Here is a 7,064-nt window from a genome sequence, read left to right on the forward strand (position 1 = left end):
ACACCACTCTCCCCACCTGGCTCTCTCCCTCGCCCTCTCCCCGCCATGGCCGACGAAGCCGTGCCCGCGCCGCCGTGAAACTCGCAGCCACCGCCTCTCCCTCGTCGCTCCGTAGTGTCCCCGAGCTCCGCCGTCGTCCACTCTTTCGAGCAGACCGAGCCCCGAGCGCTTGCTCACCCTGGAGTCGCTACACCGTCTTCGTCTTCACCGCCCGTCGCCGGAGATCCACCTCGCCGCCCTGCTCAGCTCCGACCGCCCCCGACCTCGTCGTATGCTCCACTGAGATTGCCATGAGCCCTGCTCCGTCCTCCCCTCTCCGTTCACGCTCTCGTGCACCATAGCGACTGCACGAAGCTCGCCCGCACACGCTGCCGCCTCTGCACGTCACCGTCGTGGCCACAGCCACGCGGGCTCGAAACCGAGCGCGTCACCGCACTCGCCGCATCCCCAGGAGCCAGCAGCACCGCTCCGCACCTCCCGCCGTGCCTCCTAGCGACGACCCTAAGCTCGCCCGAGCTCCGGCAGCCGCCAACATCGTCGCCGGCGTCTTTTCCGACCACCCCGAGCCCAACCACCACCACCACTCGACGCGGCAGCTCCCTAGCTTCACGTAGATGCCCTCCGCTGCTCGTTTGGTCGCCGGAGCGCGAAACCCACGCCTCCGCCGTGTTCGGCCGTCGCCGGCGACTAAACGACTGTGATTTGACCCAGTTTGACCAGGGATTTGACCCACCTGGGTCACTGTCGTGTGGGCCCAGGCCCTTAACTAATCTAGGTTAGGATTAGTTAGTGCTAATTAACTTAGGTTAGTTAAGTTAGTCACTGACAGGCGGGCCCCAATGGTCAGATTTGACCTGGACCGCCTCTGTTGACTCACCGACGTCACAGTGACGCAATGCTGACGCAGTAAAGCATTTTCTGGATTTAAGTTTATTCAGGAAATTCCAGAAAATGCTACAAACTTCAAAAAATCATATAAATTAATATGTAACTCCAAATGCAAAGATTTATATATAAAAATGATCAGAAAAATCCAATCTATCCATCTGTACTGGTTTCATGCATGTTAAAGCAACTTAACCCTGCTGTTTATATCAAAACATGATAAAGAACTATTTAAATTCATAAGATGAGTTTGGGGTTGAACCTTTGGTTCAAAATGGCTCAAACCCATCTGGTTGTAGTTGCATTAGCCCAACACACTCATTTTGCCATGTCATGTGCATGCATCATATTGTTGCATATCGCCATGTATTGATTGTGTTACCGGTGTAATCTCCGTGGTAGGTTCTGCTCCCGAGGATATTCATGAATATCCAGTTGATGGGCAGTACCCCTCGACCACTCTGTCAAGCAAGCAAAACCCCCCTTGTTCATTCCGATACAATCCCACTCTCTCACTCCTGCTCTCTTTATTTGCATTAGGACAACAATGATTCATCTGTTACATGTTGCTGTAGTTGAACCCCTTTTCCTCTGCATGACCTGTCATTGCCAGAGTAAATAGATGAAACCCACTAGCATAAGTAGGAGTTGTTTGAGCCCTTCTGTGCCTACTCATTCATGCTTGTTTGTCATGCCTGCTACTGCTTAGAGTTGAGTCAGGTCTGATTCATCGGGGATGAATTGGAATGGTGATGAACATGTCCTACTGTGTGTGAGCTAAGTGTGTGAACATGATTTGGTAAAGGTAGCGGTGAGAGGCCATGTAGGAGTACATGGTGGGTTGTCTCATTGAAACCGTCCTCAAGAACTGAGTTCTGTGTTTGTGATCCATGAACAGCTACTACCACGCGTTGGGCCCGAAACCAATGGACCCTCTCGACTTATTAACCGCCCATGTCCTCTGTCCGGGAGTTGCAAGTTATTTCTGGTGTTTGTAGTATGCTGGAGGCCGTGCGCAGCGCTGACCCGAGGGGTGGGCTGTGATGCGGTAGGTGCTACCTCTTGAGCACTGCGTTGGTTTTCCCTTGAAGAGGAAAGGGTGATGCATTAAAGTAGCGTATGTATTTCCCTCAGTTTTTGAGAACCAAGGTATAAATCCAGTAGGAGGCCACGCTCAAGTCCCTCGCACCTACACAAACAAATAAAAACCTCGCAACCAACACAACAAAGGGGTTGTCAATCCCTTCACGGTCACTTACGAAAGTGAGATCTGATAGATATGATAAGATAATATTTTTGGTATTTTTATAATAAAGATGTAGAGCAAAATAAAAGGCAATAAAAATAGCTAAGTGTTGGAAGATTAATATGATGGAAAATAGACCCCCGGGCCATACGTTTCACTAGTGGCTTCTCTCGAGAGCATAAGTATTACGGTGGGTGAACAAATTACTGTTGAGCAATTGATAGAATTGAGCATAGTTATGAGAATATCTAGGTATGATCATGTATATAGGCATCACGTCCGTGACAAGCAGACCGACTCCTGCCTGCATCCACTACTATTACTCCACACATCAACCGCTATCCAGCATGCATCTAGAGTATTAAGTTCAAAAGAACAGAGTAACGCTTTAAGTAAGATGACATGATGTAGAGGGATAAACTGATGCAATATGATATAAACCCCATCTTGTTATCCTCGATGGCAACAATACAATACGTGCCTTGCTGCCCCTGCTGTCACTGGGAAAGGACACCGCAAGATTGAACCCAAAGCTAAGAACTTCTCCCATTGCAAGAAAGATCAATCTAGTAGGCCAAACCAAACTGATAATTCGAAGAGACTTGCAAAGATAACCAATCATATATAAAAGAATTCAGAGGAGATTCTAATATTGTTCATAGATAAACTTGATCATAAACCCCAATTCATCGGTCTCAACAAACACACCGCAAACGTAGATTACATCAAATAGATCTCCACGAGAATCGTGGAGAACTTTGTATTGAGATCCAAAAAGAGAGAAGAAGCCATCTAGCTAATAACTATGGACCCAAAGGTTTGAGGTAAACTACTCACACATCATCGGAGAGGCTATCGTGTTGATGTAGAAGCCCTCCGTGATTAATGCCCCCTCCGGCAGGACGCCAGAAAAGGCCCCAAGATGGGATTTCACGGGTATAGAAGGTTGCGCCGGTGGAATTAGGTTTTCGTGGATGCCTTTGTTGGTTTGGGGGTACGTAGGTTTATATAGGAGGAAGAAGTACATCGGTGGAGCAACGTGGGCCCCACGAGGGTGGAGGGCACGCCGAGGGGGTAGGCGCGCCCCCCTGCCTCGTGCTCTCCTGGTTGATGTCTTGACATGGAGTCCAAGTCCTCTGGATCACGTTTGTTCTGAAAATCACGTTCCCGAAGGTTTCATTCCGTTTGGACTCCGTTTGATATTCTTTTTCTGCGAAACTCTGAAATAGGCGAAAAAACAACAATTTGGGCTGGGCCTCCGGTTAATAGGTTAGTCCCAAAATGTAACGCCCACGATGCGGCTATATCTCCCACGTGTCGAGGCACGACTTAGAGGCATAACCGCATAGTGGTTTTGTCGCAAGAAGGGTCATCTTCACACAATCCCATGTAATGAACAAGAATGGGATAAAGAGTTGGCTTACAATCGCCACTTCACACAATACATAAATATAAATCATACATCAGCCAAAATACACACATAGACCGACTACGGTCAAGATCCAAATGAAAATAAGATAACCCCAAATGCTAGATCCCCGATCGTCCCAACTGGGCTCCACTACTGATCATCAGGAAAAGACACATAGTAACGACCACGTTCCTCGTCGAACTCCCACTTGAGATCGACCCCATCATCTGCACTGGCATCGTCGGCACCTGCAACTGTTTTGGTAGAATCTGTGAGTCACGGGGACTCAGCAATCTCACACCCGCGAGATCAAAACTATTTAAGCTTATAGGGAAGGATGGTGTAATGAGGTGGAGCTGCAGCGGAAATAAGCATATATGGTGGCTAACATACGCAAAAGAGAGCGAGAAGAGAAGCAACGGAACAGTCGTCATCTAGAAATGATCAAGAAGTGATCCTGAACTCCTACTTACGTCATTCATAACTCAGACCGTGTTCACTTTTCGGACTCTACCGAGAAGAGACCATCACGGCTACACACACAATTGATGTATTTTAATTGGGTCAAGTGACAAGTTCTCTACAACCGGACATTAAAAAATTCCCATCTGCCTCATAACCACGGGCACGGCTTTCGAAAGATAATACCCTGCAGGGGTGTCCCAACTTAGCCCATCATAAGCTCTCAGGGTCAACGAAGGATAAACCTTCTCACGGAAAGACCCGATCAGTCTCGGAATCCCGGTCTACAAGACATTTCGACAATTGTAAAACAAGACCAGCAAAGCCCCCGAATGTGCCGACAAATCCCGATAGGAGCTGCACATATCTCGTTCTCAGGGCACAACGGATGAGCCAGATGTCGGGTTGGCATAGACCCTGGTTGCCCAGGGGGCGCCGCACATCGCTCGGTTTGGGCCAGCACTCGAAGGAGCACTGGTCCGGGGGTTTAAATAAAGATGACCCTCGGGCTCGCGAAAACCCGAGGGAAAAGGCTTAGGTGGCAAATGGTAAAAACCAAAGTTGGGCCTTGCTGGAGGAGTTTTATTCAAGGCGAACTGTCAAGGGGGTCCCATAAATCACCCGACCGCGGAAGGAACGCAAACTCAAGGAACATAACACCGGTATGACAGTAACTAGGGCGGCAAGAGTGGAACAAAACACCAGGCATAAGGCCGAGCCTTCCACCCTTTACCAAATATATAGATGCATTAATTAAATAAGAGATATTGTGATATCCCAACATATCCATGTTCCGACATGGAACAAACTTCAACTTCACCTGCAACTAGCAACACTATAAGAAGGGCTGAGCAAAAGCGGTAACATAGTCAAGCAACGGTTTGCTAGGAAAGGGTGGTTAGGGGCTGACATGGCAATATGGGAGACATGATATAGCAAGTGATAGGTAGCGCAGCATGGCAATAGAGCGAACAACTAGCAAAGCAAAGATAGAAGTGATTTCGAGGGGTGGTCATCTTGCCTGCAAGGTTCTCAGAGTTGTCGAAAGCTTGATCCTCGTAAACGTACTCAACAGGTTCCTTATTCACGAACTCGTCTCCCGGCTCTACCCAAGACAAGAACACAAGCAAACGGAACCACAATCAATCACGAGAAATGCACAAACAACATGATGCAAAACATGTATGATATGCAAGATATGATATGCGATGCATATGCGTGCTCCGGAAGGAAAATGATGAACAAGGTAGTAACTTGGCAAACCAAGCATGCCACTGGAAAGATGAGATGATTTCGGTCGAAATCGATATAAAGATCACCGGAATCGGATGCACGGTTTGCAAATGGCAAGCAAAACAAGAATGACACGAAACTGCGATTAACAGCATGATAGCATATAGAATGCAACAATTAATAATGCTACAGCACTCCAACATAGCAACAAAGAATAAGGCAGTAATCTACAAAAGATGCTTGACAAAAGATGAACACTGAGCTACGGCTAGTTCACAACATAACAGGCTGAAACAAGCATGGCAAAAGAGCAAAAGATATCAGGTTCCAGACTTAGTGAAATTACTGGACATGGCAGAAAACAGCATCAGGTAGCAATGTTTAGAGCACGAAATCAACATGCGACAGGAACTTAACATGGCAAAACAAGGCATGGCAGTATTCTACTGAATGCATATAACAAAAGTCCCTTAGTGACCATAAGCCAAAAATGACCAGAAGATATGATGGCAAGCATGTAAACATAGCAAGTTTCGTTATCAGGTTTCAGACTTAGCAGAAAACAGAGCATGGCAGAAATAATAATATGAAGGCATGTTGGTGAGCTTGATGCACTCACCACAAAGCAATGCATGAAAAAACAAGCATGCCTACCGGAATATGGAATGTTTATGAAGCTAAAGATGGCACGAACAAAAGCATACCATGTATGGATCAACTACAACAAGCTTAGCGAAATTGCATATCATGTTAAGAATCTGCCAGAAATATTTTATAGCAAAAGAAGAGCAAGATTGAGTCATGCTATGCACTCCATAATTGCCAAAAATGGAAGGAATGAATCAATTACAACAATATCTACCAAACATACTTACTGAACATCTCCAAAATATGCATGGATCTCTCTGTAGCATCAAGTTTACATGGCAACAAAATAACAGCAGACAAAGACTTAGAGAAATCACTAAGTCCCTGAAATCAGAAACATTACGGAGCCTAGTTTGCATGCTTGTGCTAGTCACCACAGAGATCACAAAAATACATGGCATACACCACTGGAAAGATGGCATGGTATACAACAAGAATGCAACAAGTAACAATGCTACAGCACTCCAACATAGCAACAAAGCATAAGGCAGTAATCTACAGGAGATGCTTGACAAAATATGAACACTGAGCTACGGCTAGTTCACAACACAACAGGCTGAAACAAGCATGGCAAAAGAGCAAAAGATATCAGGTTCCAGACTTGGTGAAATTACTGGACATGGCAGAAAACAGCATCAGGTAGCAATGTTTAGAGCACGAAATCAACATGCGACAGGAACTTAACATGGCAAAACAAGGCATGGCAGTATTCTACTGAATGCATATAACAAAAGTCCCTTAGTGACCATAAGCCAAAAATGACCAGAAGATATGATGGCAAGCATGTAAACATAGCAAGTTTCGTTATCAGGTTTCAGACTTAGCAGAAAACAGAGCATGGCAGAAATAATAATATGAAGGCATGTTGGTGAGCTTGATGCACTCACCACAAAGCAATGCATGAAAAAACAAGCATGCCTACCGGAATATGGAATGTTTATGAAGCTAAAGATGGCACGAACAAAAGCATACCATGTATGGATCAACTACAACAAGCTTAGCGAAATTGCATATCATGTTAAGAATCTGCCAGAAATATTTTATAGCAAAAGAAGAGCAAGATTGAGTCATGCTATGCACTCCATAATTGCCAAAAATGGAAGGAATGAATCAATTACAACAATATCTACCAAACATACTTACTGAACATCTCCAAAATATGCATGGATCTCTCTGTAG

Source organism: Triticum aestivum, chromosome 6D, assembly GCF_018294505.1.
Source record: "Triticum aestivum cultivar Chinese Spring chromosome 6D, IWGSC CS RefSeq v2.1, whole genome shotgun sequence".
Lineage (NCBI taxonomy): Eukaryota > Viridiplantae > Streptophyta > Magnoliopsida > Poales > Poaceae > Triticum > Triticum aestivum.